Source organism: Hyla sarda, chromosome 8 (assembly GCF_029499605.1).
Source record: "Hyla sarda isolate aHylSar1 chromosome 8, aHylSar1.hap1, whole genome shotgun sequence".
Taxonomy (NCBI): domain Eukaryota; kingdom Metazoa; phylum Chordata; class Amphibia; order Anura; family Hylidae; genus Hyla; species Hyla sarda.
This window is the reverse complement of record NC_079196.1, coordinates 208,500,522-208,517,990: the sequence shown is the minus strand read 5'-3', so window position 1 is coordinate 208,517,990 and position 17,469 is coordinate 208,500,522. Positions and strand designations below refer to the sequence as shown.

The window sequence follows — 17,469 nt, the reverse complement described above, 5'->3', positions numbered from 1 at the left end:
ATAGCAGTGACCTCTAAACTATCAACCTCCAGCTGCTGCAAAACTACAACTCCCAGCATGCCCGGACAGCCGTTGGCTGTCCGGGCATGCTGGGAGTTGTAGTTTTGCAACAGCTGGAGGTCCACAGTTTGGAGACCTAGGCTCTATAGCATTATATTGATCTCTCTTGACTATTCCTGTGAATATATATACACGACAAGTCCACTTTGTTCCATGAATTGGAATTGACCCAGCATCACTCATAGACAATAGATTTCTATAGAGAAATGTCATATAAAAAGAAGAATAGGAGCCGGAGATTGTCCCCGCGCCGTGTCCCCTGAGCCGAGGCTTCCTGTGCGCTCGCAGCCTATTGTCACTGACTGTGTGCCTGACTGGAATACACATTGACAGCGCTGACAGACTAATTCCCAGCCTGCAATCTCACCTCCGGCGCCCGAATGTACCGACAGCGGAGGCAACAGCAAAAGAGGCAACGTCTTATTTATTGCTGTCTACTTCTGCGCTGTTTTGTCGCGAATCTTTGCTGCTTGATAAATATGGATGAGGGAGGGGGGGGGGGGGGCGTCCAGGCGGCTGCTTTGTTTCAATGCAGATGTTACACTTCTCCTTAATGCTGTTTGATCTGGTGGGGTATATAAAGCTTTACATAGGATAATAAAACACTGCACTATACGCAACTAAATGCTTCTAGGAAAGTCAGGTGATTACCGATTTACCGTACGCTATGAACACCACTCTATACTTAAAGGGGTATTTCAGGAAAAAACTTTTATATATATATATATATATATATATATATATATATATATATATATCAACTGGCTCCAGAAAGTTAAACAGATTTGTAAATTACTTCTATTAAAAAATATTAATCCTTTCAGTACTTATGAGCTTCTGAAGTTGAGTTGTTCTTTTCTGTCTAAGTTCTCTCTGATGACACGTGTCTCGGGAACCGCCCAGTTTAGAAGCAAATCCCCATTGCAAACCTATTCTACTCTGTGCAGTTCCCGAGACAAGCAGAGATGTCAGAAGAGAGCACTGTTGCCAGACAGAAAACAACAACTCAACTTCAGCAGCTGATAATTATTGAAAGGATTAAAACATTTAATAGAAGTAATTTACAAATCTGTTTAACTTTCTGGAGCCAGTTGATATTAAAAAAAAGTTTTTTCCTGAAATACCCCTTCAAAGGAGAACTCCAGCTGAAATTAACTTATCCCCTGTGGATAGGGGATAAGTAGCTGGTCGTGGGGGGGGGGGGGGGGATGTCCGACCACTGGGACCCCCACGATCTCTGGAATGGGACCCCGGCTCCATTAATTTCTGAGGGAGCGCCGATAATGCCCGAATGCTGTACTTGTGTCTTTTCGGCGCTCCCATAGAAATGAATAGAGCGTGTGCCGTCTGCAGCACCACTCCTCACTGAGTGCCGGGGCCCATTCAGGAGATCGTAACCGTAACCATATTTAATACATGTCTATGAGCCGACCGCAGTGAACCGCAGCCGCTGGTCGGCTGCGTTTTCGGCCGTATGCGGTTTGCCGACCGGAGGCAAAAACGTGGTCGACCGCGTTTTTGCCTGCGGTCGGGAAACCGCATACGGCTGCGGTTCACTCCGGTCGGCTCATAGACATGCATTAAATACGGTTCCCGTAGACGGCTGAGTGCGGGTGCCACAATTAAGCCCCGCCCCCTCCTCCCAGCCATATACGGGAACCGTAAGTACAAAGAGTAGTGTGAACCTAGCCTAACTGCAGCAGCTTCTGCGGGGCCAGAGTCCCTTCGCCGCCCGATTCCCATGTCCCTCCCCATCTAGGGCTTTCTTATTTACCTGTCGGCGCACTCCTGCAGGCTCTAGCGGCGTCCTGCGCTGTCACTGTGCGCTGCACGCTGATGAGTAACGTCGCGTTTAGGAAGTCACGCGTCAGCGCACGGCGACAGTGCACGACACCACCGGAGCCTGCAGAAGTGCACCGACAGGTAAATATGAAAGCCGACTTATATCACTGAACCGCAGCAGCTTCTGCGGGCCAGAAAGAGTTTATCGGCGTATGACACGCAGACTTATAGCTTAAAATTTTTGTTTAAAAAATGTGTGATATAAGCCGATAAATAGGGTATATTGCGCAGAAAACCTTATTTCCTATCCAAAGGATAGATAAGTATAAGATCACAGGGGGGTCTAACCGATGGGACCCCGGTTCTCAGTGAAGTCAATGGGTAGAAAAATTTACAGCACAAAATACACAGCAAAATACAGCATGTGTGGCCCTACGCTTATACTGCATGGTGAATGTCCTATAAAAAAAAAAACACAAAAAACTAAAACAAAGGCTGGATTCACACATAAGGCCAAGTTCACATGTATGACCCAAAGCTCCGTAGCAGAGTCCGTTCCAGTGACAAACAACTGATCTGGACAACCCACTGCTCTACGGGTCCCACTGACTTTGAATATGGTCCATTAGGTTTTGTTTTGGAGGAGTGGAGTGAAGAAAAAACGATTGTTAGGCTATGTTCACATGGCGGAATGTTAGCCAGAAAAATTTACTGGTGGACATTCTGCAGACAATGAGCGCTGGCAAGGACTGCTCGGGAATGTGCCATCTCCATAGACAGCAATGCATTTTTGAGCGGATTTCGTGACATGTCAATTCTTTCTGTGAAGGCCGGAATCGGAATTTCTGCAGCAGATGTTTCTGCTGCGGAATTTCCAGTGTGTGCACGGTACAGCAGAATCCCTTTGAAAACAATGAGACTCTGCTGCAACGGAATTTCTGAGCAGAATTCTTCTGCTGGATTCAGACATGTGAACAAGGCCTTAGAAGAGCCGTCCATGCTCCATCCAGACACATGCAGGGAGGAGACGGGTTACAGGGAGGCTTACTGTACCTACAGTATACGCTGCAGAGGGTTGTGACGTGTCTCCGCTCTCTTCTCTTTTGGTGGTGAGGTTATTGCTGTGGTTTTATGCAATCCAGCGGCAACAGGCGCAGTTGCAAAACTTGTTGCTTCGTGGTCTGTCTTTTTCTAGCCCTTTTCCTGTTCGACTATCCTGTAATAACATCAAGTAAATCTGTTTACTGAGTTATTGTACCCCCCTCCTTTTAAAATTATAAATTCTGCTGCCCCCCATGTCTACTTTTACAAAACCTGTTCTGCCTTTTATTAGTTGCATCTGGTTCTTAACTGAGTATTAACCGATATAGTTCCCATTACAGTCCCTAAAAGTAATGTCTATGACATTTCCAAGAGCCCCTATATGTGCTATGTGCCTAGTTTTGTATTGGGCTAAACCAGTGTTCCCAGCCAGGGTAGCTTCAGCTGTTGCAAAACTACAACATCCAGCATGCTCGGGCCTGCTGGGAGTTGTAGTATTGCAACAACTGGAGGAAACTGGGTTGGAAAACACTGCATTTAATGGTAGGCTGGTCTCTCAGAAATCTGCAGAATAATCCAACTTTAGTCTAATGCAAAGTATCCAAACCAAGGTGCCTCCAGGTGTTGCAAAACTACAACTCCCAGCATGCCCGGACAGCCAACGGCCTGGTGTTGTATTTTTGCAACAACTGGTTGGGAAACACTAGTTGAATGTACTGATCTCCAATCTATGGCTGTCCAGCTGAAAAGACATAGGGGGAGATGTATCAAAACTAGGGGTGTCCAGGTACCACTTTTTTTTAAGACCGATACTTTAATTATAGTACTCGCCGATACCAATTATAAGTACTTTTTTATTTTTTATTTTAAGGGAATCTGTCACAAGGGTGACCCGGTTTCTGGCGCTGTTTACCGTATATGTGGGTCCTTGTTGTGTACAATGGAGGCAGTTGCTGTAGTATGAGCCAAGATTTCTCTCTTTTCCATTGGACAGAACAGGGAATTTGCATTGGTGGTGAGAGCGATGTCTCCGGAGCGATTGCGCTGATCTTCACATGGTGAGCAGTGGTAGAAACTGGGTCACCTGCACTATCTACCTATAAATTCAAGTTAGTGCAAGTGACTTTGCTGTAAGATTGCCTCAATAGTAGGTAGTATCCCCTTGTAGGTAGTATAGATAGTTGCAGACATAAGCAACAGCCCCCTGTAGACTGCAGCCACACCCCTTGTAGACATCGTCCCCTCCTTGCAGTAAGTGCCCCCCCTGTAGACAGCGGCCCCCTGCAAACAATAGTAGGCGCCCCCTGTAGACCGCAGCCCCCTCTCTTGTAGACAGCAGCCCCCCATAGACAGCGCCCCCCTTGTAGACAGCAGCCCCCCGTAGACAGCACCCCTCGTAGACAGCCACCCCTTGTAGACAGCAGCCCCCCCGCCCTCGTAGACAGCCCCCCCTTGTAGACAGCAGCCCCCCCTGTAGACAGTGGTAGTATACACACCAGTAGTGTCATATGCACAGTGTACACCTCAGCAGTTTCATATACACAGTATATGAAAGGTATATCTCCAGTTACCTAACTCCACCTCCTCCTCTCCCGGAGCTCCGGTCATGTGTCTCCTCCTGCTCTTCTTCCTGACAATCCGCAGCAGAGCGCCAACGCTACCTGCCATAGGTACATTCTGCTCCTCTGTCGGGTGCTGCCGCTCTGCTGCCCCGTTCTCCCGTCCACATCATGGTGTCCTATGGAGGAGCATGTGACATACACGTCACTCTGCTTCCTCCATAGCGTTACGCTGGGCGCAGTGGAGGAGGTGGAGATACGTGTGTGTCACATGCTCCTCCATGGGACACCATGATGCGGACAGGAGAACGGGGCAGCCACACTGCAGGTATCGGACTTGGTATCAGCCCCGATACCGATACTAGTATCGGGATATCCCTAATCAAAATCCTTCCAAAGGAAAAGTTGACCAGTTGCCCAAAGCAACTAATCAGATGGAGGCTAAATGGGCTAAACGAATGATGCCGTAAGTTAAAGGGAAAGCTGAGTGATCAGCTATGATGATGGCCAACTGGTTTCCATCCAGCTTACCAAGAAATAACAAGGGAAGCACCTATAAATGTAACTTAGGAGGCTATGGGATTGGTGGCATCATTTTGTGTGCACCAACACACACTATACCCTGGCACTTATTAGTGTCTGGACCCAGTGCAGTACTGACAGGACCTGGGCAGTGAAGAAACCTCATGTTTTAGGTGGTACAGGCCACTGGACCACCCCATGTGTTCAGACAATGTTAATTGAAATTTTTATCAGTTTGCAAGATTTACTCCCCCACTGTGGTTCTATTTTTTTTTCTTATTTTTTTATTTTTATTTTTAAAGGCTGTAGCAAAACTGCATCGACAATATGAGAAGGATGTGTTTTGACCGCAACATACACACTTATATTTAGTGAGGCTTTGTTTAAGAGGAAAATGTTCTTTAAGGTAGAAAAGTGGGGGGGAAGTGATTTTCCAAACAGGGTGAAGAGGAAGCTGAATGTAAGTTATTGCGAAGCCCTGGGAATAACAGAGCTCGGCTCGGCTCCAAGCACAGGGATCCCATTTTACAGCTGGCAGATTTCCCAAATAAGGTTTAGAAGAGAAAAGCATAGCCGCACTCTACCCCCTCCGCCTCGTAGCCTCACCGGGCTTCATCCTCCTGCAGAACCTCAATGTTAATCTGCTATGAAAGCATTTCGACACACACAATGTTTGTGCTCGGTCAGTGAAACCTTCGTGTTCAGAGAAATGGACAATATTTGTTTAAAGGTCTGCAGAAGCATTGGAGCGGCAAATAAGGACGATCACCGCCGAGTTATAGGATCCAGTCTAAGGCTGTAAAGACCAGGCCATGAAACAATTGTTAGATCCCATGATTCACAAGGCTTCCCATGATCCAGGTCATTTCCTAGGCAGCAAAGTCTCTGTGTGTCCCCACCTGTCACTCTCAAACTGTTGCAAAACTACATCTCCTATCATGTCTAGGGCAATGTTCCCCAACCTGAGGCTCTCCAGCTGTTGCAAGACTACAACTCCTATCATTCTATAGAGTAGCGTTCCCCAAATTGTGCTCTCCAACTGTTGAACAGCTACATCTCCTTTCTGGTCTAGGGCAGCATTCTGCATCCTGAGGCTTTCCAGCTGTTGCAAAACTAGAACTCCCATCATGCTCTAAAGCAGTGTTCCCCAATCAGTGTGTCTCCAGCAGTTGCAAATCTACAACTCCCATAATGTCTTGGGTAGTGTTCCCCAACCTGAGACTCTCCAGCTGCTGCAAAACTACAACTCTCATCATGCGCCGACAGTCAACAGACACACAGATCCGATAGAATCTGTATTCTGACAACAACCATCGCTCTCCTGATAATCTGCCTGGGTTCTTGCAGGACTTGGACATGCCCAATATCACTCTCCATAATTGGCCTGTTCTCTCCTATACAGCACCTGAAAGGCCTCCACAATGCTCTCCCAAAAAAATCTTTCAAATCAGGGTGTTCAGGATTCTCCCATGGAGGTTTTCAGTGCCAATACATGATCAATTGGCTGGAAACCATTTCCCCATATTTGTAGTGTGAGGCACTTAAGTTCGTCCTTTGGGGTGTGGATTAGCCATAGAGCCAGGATTAAGTGGAGAAAAGCCCACTACCTGCGGAAGGCCCTTCTCAAGGTTTTTTCGCTCGAACTGGCTTACAAGTGATCCCTTTCTGAAGTGGTCCTCAGGGACCTACAATTAGCTAGACCTGAGGTACAGGGCCACTTGGAGGCTTCCTGGGGTCATCTCCTTCAGTTGGGCCGGAGTAAATGTAATGAATATAGTAACAAAAGTGGATGCATGTATGCCAGCGCATTGTGAGTAAACTTGTCCAATCCCTTGGGTTGCAATGGGGATTTTCTCCTGCTCTGGACAGTTCCTGATATGGGCAGCAGAGAGCACTGTGGACAAGAGAAAAAAGAAATGTAAAAAGAAAAGAATTTCCTCTGTAGCATACAGCTGCTAAAAAGTACTGGAAGGGTAAAGATTTTTTAATAGAAGTCATTTACAAATCTGTTTAACTTTTTGGCGCCAGTTGATTTAAAAAAAAAAAAATGTTTTCCACCGGAGTACCCCTTTAAGAGGCAGAACTTGTCAAACAAATTTCTCCCCACCAGTGGGCTAAGTGCTTCTTCTTAACTCAAGAGACAGTGGTCGCTATGTAAGCCCAAGAAACCAGCTTCAGGATCCTGTTGTGCTGGTACTGAGTACAGTGACTCTTCATTGCTGTATCCTCCCTCTGTGCCCAGCACTTGTTGGCATTGTGCATCTGCTGAGGGTACGGAGATGCCTATTTGGTGGGACTGCCTTAGCCTCAAACTGTTTTGTTAAGCTGGTCTCTAAATTGTAGCTTTTGTCATTGGGTACTCTATTCCTAGTAAACCTGAGGCCGTCCTACTTTACACGTTTCCCATGGCCCCGTCCAAATATAAAAAGCCCCTGACCAAATATCTCCTTTAAGGGGTCAAGACTGTTATTCCCAGACAATGGCCTTCTTCTGACCCTGCTTCTATGGAGGAATGGTTTGCCGAGGTCACTCACGTTCAACATACGGAGGATCTCAGTCATTCCTAGTGATGTAGTCAGTTATAGAGCTACCTGGCAGCCTTGGCTGGAGTTTTGTTCCTCCCAATGTTACTGCACGGTGACGTGATTTGCCTGTCCCGGTTCAGTGTGGTTGGTCGTTCCTTTACAGTTCTCGTGGCCCGCTGTGAGCCTGGTGCCCACTCTCTGTGTACTCGGAAAGTTAAACAGATTTGTAAATTACTTCTATTAAAAAATCTTAATCCTTCCAAGAGTTATTAGCTTCTGAAGTTTTCTGTCGAACTGCTCAATGATGATGTCACGTCCCGGGAGCTGTGCATGATGGGAGAATATCCCCATAGGAACTGCACAGCTCCCGGGACGTGAGTTATCAGAGAGCAGTTAGACAGAAAACAGCAACTCAACTTCAGAAGCTAATAACTATTGCAAGGATTAAGAATTTTTACAAATCTGTTTAACTTTCCGGAGCCAGTTGATATATAAAAAAAAGTTTTGGCCTAGAATACCCCTTTAATTTACTGAATGGAGGCAATGGAGGGGTCAGATGGTTAAGAGGTTGTCTATATTATCTAAAAACAAACTGCATCTCTCTTGTCCATGGGATGCATCTGGCACTGCAACTTAAAGGGGTACTCCGGTGAAAACCTTTTTTCTTTTAAATCAACTGGTGCCAGAAAGTTAAACAGATTTGTATATTACTTCTATTAAAAAATCTTAATCCTTCCTGTACTTATTAGCTACTGAATACTACAGAGGAAATTGTTTTCTTTTTGGAATTTTCTCTGATGACATCACAAGCACAGTGCTCTTTGCTGACGTCATTATAATAATAACTCTTTATTTATTGTTATCCTTAGTGGGATTTGAACCCAAGGCCCCAGCGCTAACCACTGAGCCACCATGCTGCCCTTAGCATACATCTACTATGCACGGTTGCTAAAATGGACAGAGATGTTAGCAGAGAGCACTGTGCTTGTGATGTCATCAGTGTTCCAAAAAGAAAGGAATTTCCTTTGTAGCATTCATCAGCTAATAAGTACTGGAAGGATTAAGATTTTTTAATAGTCATTTACAAATATGTTTAACTTTCTGGCACCAGTTGATTTAAAAGAAAAAAGGTTTTCACCGGAGTACCCCTTTAACACCTGTTGAGCTGCAAACACCAGACACAGCCAATGCCCAAAAAAAATCTTTGGGGGGTTTCAGCGTTTTCATGATCAGCCTTTCTTCTATGGTCCATGGGCTGTTGGATTGTGGGCATCTATTACACAATGGGAAAAAAAGTTAAAGTTTTTTTGGACAAAAACCTTGCAGATGAGTTGTAGTTTTGCAACAGCTGGTGAGTGACAGGTTAAAGAACGTGTGTACAAAAAAGATGAATGTGCTCCTCTGGGTCCTTATTCAGCCTGTGGCCCTCGACTGTTTGTGGCTGTCTGGACATACTGGGAGTTGTAGTTCAGAAACGGCTAGACAGCCAGGGGACAAAGATGACTTGCATACAAAGAAGAGCATGGACATGCCCTTTAACCAGGTTATTTTTGGTTTTCCCCCAATCCATAGCTATCCAGCTATTCAAAAACTACAACTCCCAACACAGCCAGCAACTATCAGGGCATGCTGGGGGTTGTAGTTTTACAACAACTGATCAGTCAAGAGTTGTAGACCATTCGCTTACAAAGAAGAAAACATTGTGCCTGTCTTGCTCCAAGCTTTTAACCAGCCTGCAGCTGCCTGGTAATGCTGGGAGTTGTAGTTCTGCCGAAGCCGGAAAGTCGCGGTTCGGAGCACTCTTGAATGTGAAGAAGATATATCAGCGCCTCTCCTCATCCGGCGAGGTATTTTTCGCACGAGCGACCAGCAGCCTGGAATAAAGCAGTGATGTATTTGCATACTTGAAATGAACGTCGTATTTGTGTTTACACAGAACATGCTGTGTATAATTCTCTAAAATATTATCTCGCCGTTTCCCGAGGTCCTCGCTAATAGGAAGCCGTAATGATTCCTCTCTGTAGAACGTTTAGATGCTCACACTGTGATCATTTGTATTGAAATATTAATGACTTGCTGTTCCACAAGTAACCAGCGAGCTGCCAAGAGGAATCATTAGCGCTGAGTGTCAGGAGCTGGCGCCGGGCCTGCGTACACTGTACGGGCTCACTTACCTTCCATGCCTGTCATGTGCAGCCACAAAAGAGCCCTTGTTGTCTCCTTTAAGTTCCTTAGCTGCTTCTATTGACCTAAGGGGCTTAAGACACCCGAAGTCTATTATAGACATGTTCCACGATTACGATCTGGCTATGTTGACACGATTTTTTTTTAAGGTGTATTATGAAGCATATTAAACTTCAAGATCTGTCCGCATTACTTTCGTTTTTATTAAGTGCCAAAATTCTGCACAAATATGTAGGCTTGTTTTGATAATCTCTCTCTCTCTTTGTTTATACAGTGACCCCCCGACTTATGATGGCCCCGACATATGATCATTTCAACATATGATGGCCTCTCAGAGCCCATCGTATGTTGAAGGCAGTATCGACATATGATGCTGCTGTGTGTCGGGGCCATCGTACAAACAGCTATGTGACAGCGCTGACAACTTCAGCATCTGACAGATAGTTGTTTAATGTGCCCGTGTGCCCCGTTCTGCCTCCTGTTACTCACATGCTGTCCTGCTAACTCATACAGGCTTCCACTGTGAGCTCCATGTAAGCCCCGCCCCCCAGAGCAGCCATAGCCAATAGCCTGCAGCATCTTGCTGCAGGCATCCAATGAGCTGCTGGCTGTCCTCCCCTTCCTTTCCTATAGAGCTGTAGTCGGCAGGATGGTAATGGAGGACATTCTGTCCCCCCTGAAGGTATTTAAAGAACTGTACAGTACTGTATGCGATGTCACACATCACATACAATACATATACACACTATACACCCCATACATCAATGTTTCCCTATCAGTGTGCCTCCAGCTGTTGCAAAACTATAACTCCCAGCATGCCCAGACAGTCAGTGGCTGTACATGCATGCTGGGAGTTGTGGTTGCGCAACAGCTGGAGGCACCCTGGTTTGATAAACACTCCCCATACACTCCACATACAATGGTCTGTACATTGAACAACATTTAACGATATTTACCCCCCCCCCCCCTTCATCATCATGTGATGGGTGCGGCTCAGAAGCCCCGAAAATAAGACCTAGGCCGGTGGTCTTCAACCTGTGGACCTCCAGATGTTGCAAAACTACAACTCCCAGCATGCACGGACAGCCAACGGCTGTTATAGATGAGACATAATGGTTATACACACTGCAGGCAAATGCCCTGACTAACTAGACAAGACATCTGTGGGAGAAGAAGCTGGCATGACCTCAGCGGAGAAATGTGTTACAGCCTTGAAGCATAGCAGACCCTGGGCCACACCTCTCTGACATGGTACCCCCAGACCACACCTCTCTGACATGGTACCCCCAGACCACACCTCTCTGACATGGTACCCCCAGACCACACCTCTCTGACATGGTACCCCCAGACCACACCTCTCTGACATGGTACCCCCAGACCACACCTCTCTGACATGGTACCCCCAGACCACACCTCTCTGACATGGTACCCCCAGACCACACCTCTCTGACATGGTACCCCCAGACCACACCTCTCTGACATGGTACCCCCAGACCACACCTCTCTGACATGGTACCCCCAGACCACACCTCTCTGACATGGTACCCCCAGACCACACCTCTCTGACATGGTACCCCCAGACCACACCTCTCTGACATGGTACCCCCAGACCACACCTCTCTGACATTGTACCCCCAGACCACACCTCTCTGACATGGTACCCCCAGACCACACCTCTCTGACATGCTACCCCCAGTCCACACCTCTCTGACATTGTACCCCCAGACCACACCTCTCTGACATGGTACCCCAGACCACACCTCTCTGACATGGTACCCCAGACCACACCTCTCTGACATGGTACCCCCAGACCACACCTCTCTGACATTGTACCCCCAGACCACACCTCTCTGACATATTACCCCCAGACCACACCTCTCTGACATTGTACCCCCAGACCACACCTCTCTGACATGGTACCCCCAGACCACACCTCTCTGACATGGTACCCTCAGACCACACCTCTCTGACATGGTACCCCCAGACCACACCTCTCTGACATGGTACCCCCAGACCACACCTCTCTGACATTGTACCCCAGACCACACCTCTCTGACATTGTACCCCAGACCACACCTCTCTGACATATTACCCCCAGACCACACCTCTCTGACATATTACCCCCAGACCACACCTCTCTGACATGGTACCCCCAGACCACACCTCTCTGACATGGTACCCCCAGACCACACCTCTCTGACATTGTACCCCAGACCACACCTCTCTGACATATTACCCCCAGACCACACCTCTCTGACATTGTACCCCAGACCACACCTCTCTGACATATTATCCCCAGTCCACACCTCTCTGACATTGTACCCCAGACCACACCTCTCTGACATGGTACCCCCAGACCACACCTCTCTGACATATTACCCCAGACCACACCTCTCTGACATTGTACCCCCAGACCACACCTCTCTGACATTGTACCCCCAGACCACACCTCTCTGACATATTATCCCCAATCCACACCTCTCTGACATGGTACCCCCAGTCCACACCTCTCTGACATGGTACCCCCAGTCCACACATTTCTGACATGGTACCACAATCCACACCTCTTTGACATTGTACCCCCAGACCACACCTCTCTGACATTGTACCCCCAGACCACACCTCTCTGACATTGTACCCCCAGACCACACCTCTCTGACATGGTACCCCCCGACCACACCTCTCTGACATGGTACCCCCAGACCACACCTCTCTGACATGGTACCCCCAGTCCACACCTCTCTGACATGGTACCCCCAGTCCACACCTCTCTGACATGGTACCCCCAGTCCACACCTCTCTGACATGGTACCCCCAGTCCACACCTCTCTGACATGGTACCCCCAGCCCACACCTGACATATTACCCCCAATCCACACTTCTCTGACATGGTATTAAATTAGTTTTTTATGGATATAAAGCAACGGAATGGCCTAGAAAAGGTATTCCTGACATAAGGGTGCTGGCTAAAAGATGTGACAGATGCACTTTAAATGGGTTATCTAGGATTTTAATTGTACCTGTTGTTAACAAAAACGTTTGATATAATGTAGATAATACCATTATATGTATATTTGTAATATACATTGATTAAATACTTTGTATATTTTTGGGTGAAAGAATGCTGTCCCTGCAGCTATTGCCTGTGTGTCTCTGAGGAGACCAAATACAGAAAGTGAGGGCAGGACAAGCAGGGCTCTGTGCAGGCTCCTGGTTTGTCCATTGTCCTGATGTGTGACACAGAGCGTCACTGCACAGAGCCCTGCTTGTCCTCAGTGTACAGAGTAGGGATCGACCGATATCGTTTTTTTAGGGCCGATACCGATAATCGGTGGAGGTTAGGGCCGATAGCCGATAACTTATACCGATATTCCGGTATAAGTTATCGGCTATTTATCCCCCCTCGACACCGCTGCAGATCATTGATTTAAAGCGGGCGCTTTAAATCAATGCACTGCAGTGGCTTTTGCGGGGCCATAGGCCGCCGCCACCACCCACTTCTCTCCCCTACCTGTCAGGGTGGTCCGGGCCATCCATCCATCCTTCCTGTAGTGTCCGGCAGCATTCCGGGTGGAGGGCTGTCCTTCTTCTCCGGGGGTCATCTTCTCCACTCCGGGCAGGCTCCGGCCTAGTAGCGCAGCATAGACGCCGCTGCGCAGTGACGCCCGTGCGCAGCAACGCACCTGACGTCACGGCGTAGCGGCGTCTATGCAGCGTACTAGGCCGGAGCCTGCCCGGAGTGGAGAAGAGGACCCCCGGAGAAGGACAGCCCGTACCGGTGCACCCTCCACCCGGAATGGCGCCGGACACTACAGGAAGGAAGGATGGATGGCCCGGACCACCCCCATTACAGGTAAGTTTATATTTTTTTCGGAGGGTGGGGGAGGGGCCTGACCGGTATAGCGGTATGGGCAAAAATCCATACCGGTATACCGCCCAGCACTACGGTGGGGGGTGCGACGCGGGGGGGGGGGGGCTGTCGCGGTGCGGGGCATTATCGCCAAGGTAATTGCTGATACCGATAATGCCCAAAATCGAGATTATCGGCCGATAATATCGGCCATACCGATAATCGGTCGATCCCTAGTACAGAGGCCTGCTTGTCCTCAGTGTACAGAGCCTCGCTTGTCCTCAGTATACAGAGCCCTGCTTGTCCTCAGTGTACAGAGCCCTGCTTGTTCTCAGTGTACAGAGGCCTGCTTGTTTTCAGTGCAGAGCCCTGCTTGTCCTCGTTGTACAGAGCCCTGCTTGTCCTCAGTGAACAGAGCCCTGCTTGACTTCAGTGAACAGAGCCCTGCTTGTCCTCAGTGTACAGAGGCCTGTTTGTCCTCAGTGTACAGAGCCTTGCTTGTCCTCAGTGTACAGAGCCTCGGTTGTCCTCAGTGTACAGAGCCCTGCTTGTCCTCAGTGTACAGAGCCCTGCTTGTCCTCAGTGTACAGAGCCCTGCTTGTCCTCGGTGTACAGAGCCCTGCTTGTCCTCAGTGTACAGAGCCCTGCTTGTCCTCGGTGTACAGAGCCCTGCTTGTCCTCGGTGTACAGAGCCCTGCTTGTCCTCAGTGTACAGAGCCCTTCTTGTCCTCAGTGTACAGAGCCCTGCTTGTCCTCAGTGTACAGAGCCCTGCTTGTCCTCAGTGTACAGAGCCCTGCTTGTCCTCAGTGTACAGAGCCCTGCTTGTCCTCAGTGTACAGAGCCCTGCTTGTCCTCAGTGTACAGAGCCCTGCTTGTCCTCAGTGTACAGAGCCCTGCTTGTCCTCAGTGTACAGAGCCCTGCTTGTCCTCAGTGTACAGAGCCCTGCTTGTCCTCAGTGTACAGAGCCCTGCTTGTCCTCAGTGTACAGAGCCTCGCTTGTCCTCAGTGTACAGAGCCTCGCTTGTCCTCAGTGTACGGAGCCCTGCTTGTCCTCAGTGTACAGAGCCTCCCTTGTCCTCAGTGTACGGAGCCCTGCTTGTCCTCAGTGTACAGAGCCCTGCTTGTCCTCAGTGTACAGAGCCCTGCTTGTCCTCAGTGTACAGAGCCCTCCTTGTTAACGACAGGTACACTTTAATAATACAATCTGAACTAGAATAAAATTGAAGTTCTTTTACACAGTTTCTAGACTGTACAATATTTTTACTTTTTTACTTTTTATAGACTTTTTTTTGTCCCACTAAAGGGCAAGTCTATGGGATTTCCGATACCTTACTTTACAAGCTCCACTCTGCATCTCCCGGTAAGTGTGTCAGTCCAGCTTGTAAGCCACTCCCCTCTTACAAGCCACACCCCTCCCACAAGCCACGTTCCTTCTATTTTCGCCCAATACACCCCCATCACAGGTCAACCACAATCTCGTCATCACAGAACAGCCTGACCTTACTCCACAAACTCTGCTCAGAATCTCAGAATGAATGTGTCAGTCCGGCTTGCAAGCCTTGCCCCTTCCTGCAAAGCCACACACTCATTTATTTTCGGTGCAGCTTGCAAGGTCAAACTCCCTCCCACAAAGCCATGCCCCCTTCTATTTTCGACCTACAATCTTTTCATCACAGCTTAGCCCCACCTGAGGACGGGATAGGTGGTCAGGATATGAGTATAAGAACGGGATAAGAGGTCAGAACATGAGGTCGAGATATGAGGACAAGAGCATCATTGTTGCTTTTCCTCTCCCACAAGGTTTAGGTAGAAGATCCGGGCAATGACGCGAACTTTGCTAGTCACTCATAAAAAACGTCACTACTTTTGTATTGCTGTGCATTATGACGGTCTGTGTAACTATGGGTGGCATTCATTTAGGCCCTGCCTTTGGAGAACCAAGATGGCAGACATGAGGGGGGTTCTTATGTAGGGTGCCAGGACAACCTATTGGCACCCTGTGGGGGAGGGTCAAAGGCGTGAGATTTGGAGCCCTTCCCTCTGTTTACCAGCTTAGATGCCACATCTGCTATTGAAACAAAAGGTAAAGGTCAGAATCAGAGTTATCTCAAATACCAACCAATGGCAGCAGAATGTTAGCTTCATATCCATTTCATTTGCTGTATCCCATCGTCAGCAGTCACTGCTTATGGGGGTGCTCACTGTATATGGGGGTGCTCTCTGTCTGGCACTGTATATGGTTGTGCTCACTGTATATGGGGGTGCTGTCTGTCAGGCACTGTATATGGGGGTGCTCTCTGTCAGTCACTGTATATGGGGGTCCTCTCTGTCAGGCACTGTATATGGTTGTGCTCACTGTATATGGGGGTGCTCTCTGTCAGGCACTGTATATGAGGGTGCTGTCTGTCAGGCACATTATATGGGGGTCCTCTCTGTCAGGCACTGTATATGGGGGTGCTGTCTGTCAGGCACTGTATATGGGGGTGCTCTCTGTCAGGCACAGTATATGGGGGTCCTCTCTGTCAGGCACTGTATATGGGGGTGCTGTCTGTCAGGCACTGTATATGGTTGTGCTCATATGGGGCTTCTCTCTGTCAGGCACTGTATACGGGGGTGCTCGCTGTCAGGCACTGTATATGGGGTTCCTCTCTGTCAGGCACTGTATATGGGGGTGCTCGCTGTCAGGCACTGTATATGGGGGTGCTCGCTGTCAGGCACTGTATATGGGGGTCCTCTCTGTCAGGCACTGTATATGGGGGTGCTCGCTGTCAGGCACTGTATATGGGGGTGCTCTCTGTCAGGCACTGTAAATGGGGGTGCTCTCTGTCAGGCACTGTATATGGGGGTGCTCTCTGTCAGGCACTGTATATGGGGGTCCTCTCTGTCAGGCACTGTAAATGGGGGTGCTCTCTGTCAGGCAGTATATATGAGGGTGTCCTCTGTCAGGAACTGTATATGAGGGTGCTCTCTGTCTGGCACTGTATATGGTTGTGCTCACTGTATATGGGGGTTTTCTCTGTCAGGCACTGTATATGGGGGTGTTCTCTGTCAGGAACTGTATATGGTTGTGCTCACTGTATATGGGGGTGCTCTCTGTCAGGCACTGTATATGGTTGTGCTCACTGTATATGGGGGTGCTCTCTGTCGGGCACTGTATATGAGGGTGCTGTCTGTCAGGCACTGTATATGGAGGTGCTCTCTGTCAGGCACTGTATATGGGGTGCTCTCTGTCAGGCACTGTATATGGTTGTGCTCATATGTGGCTTCTCTCTGTCAGGCACTGTATATGGGGGTCCTCTCTGTCAGGCACTGTAAATGGGGGTGCTCTCTGTCAGGCACTATATATGAGGGTGTTCTCTGTCAGGAACTGTATATGAGGGTGTTCTCTGTCGGGCACTGTATATGAGGGTGTTCTCTGTCAGGCACTGTATATGAGGGTGTTCTCTGTCAGGAACTGTATATGAGGGTGTTCTCTGTCGGGCACTGTATATGAGGGTGTTCTCTGTCAGGCACTGTATATGGGGGTACTCTCTGTATATGGGTGCTCTCTGTCAGGCACTGTAAATAGGAGCGCTCACTGTCCTCCTCTGTATATAGTGGTGCTTTCTGTCTGACACTGTATATTTGGAGTGTTCTCTGTCTAACACTGCATATAAGGGTGCTCTCTCTGTCTGGCACTGTATATGGGGGTCCTCTCTGTCAGGCACTGTATATGAGGGTGCTCGCTGTCAGGCACTGTATATGGGGGTGCTCGCTGTCAGGCACTGTAAATGGGGGTGCTCTCTGTCAGGCACTGTATATGGGGGTGCTCTCTGTCAGGCACTGTATATGGGGGTGCTCTCTGTCAGGCACTGTATATGGGGGTCCTCTCTGTCAGGCACTGTATATGGGGGTGCTCTCTGTCAGGCACTGTATATGGAGGTCCTCTCTGTCAGGCACCGTAT

At 48.5% G+C, this 17,469-nt stretch overlaps 1 protein-coding gene and 1 long non-coding RNA gene across 2 annotated transcripts in view; one reads left to right on the top strand and one right to left on the bottom strand.

The window, feature by feature from the left end:
- Positions 1-17,469, top strand: part of TNRC6A (trinucleotide repeat containing adaptor 6A) — a 153,603-nt gene that overhangs the window by 36,672 nt on the left and 99,462 nt on the right. The gene's annotated exons all lie outside the window — the stretch shown is intronic.
- The window catches only part of LOC130285580 (uncharacterized), a 43,052-nt gene that overhangs the window by 24,226 nt on the left and 1,357 nt on the right, over positions 1-17,469 (bottom strand). The window contains exon 2 of the long non-coding RNA XR_008847389.1: positions 2,900-3,058. This is a non-coding gene — a long non-coding RNA (uncharacterized LOC130285580). The remainder of the gene's footprint in view (positions 1-2,899; positions 3,059-17,469) is intronic.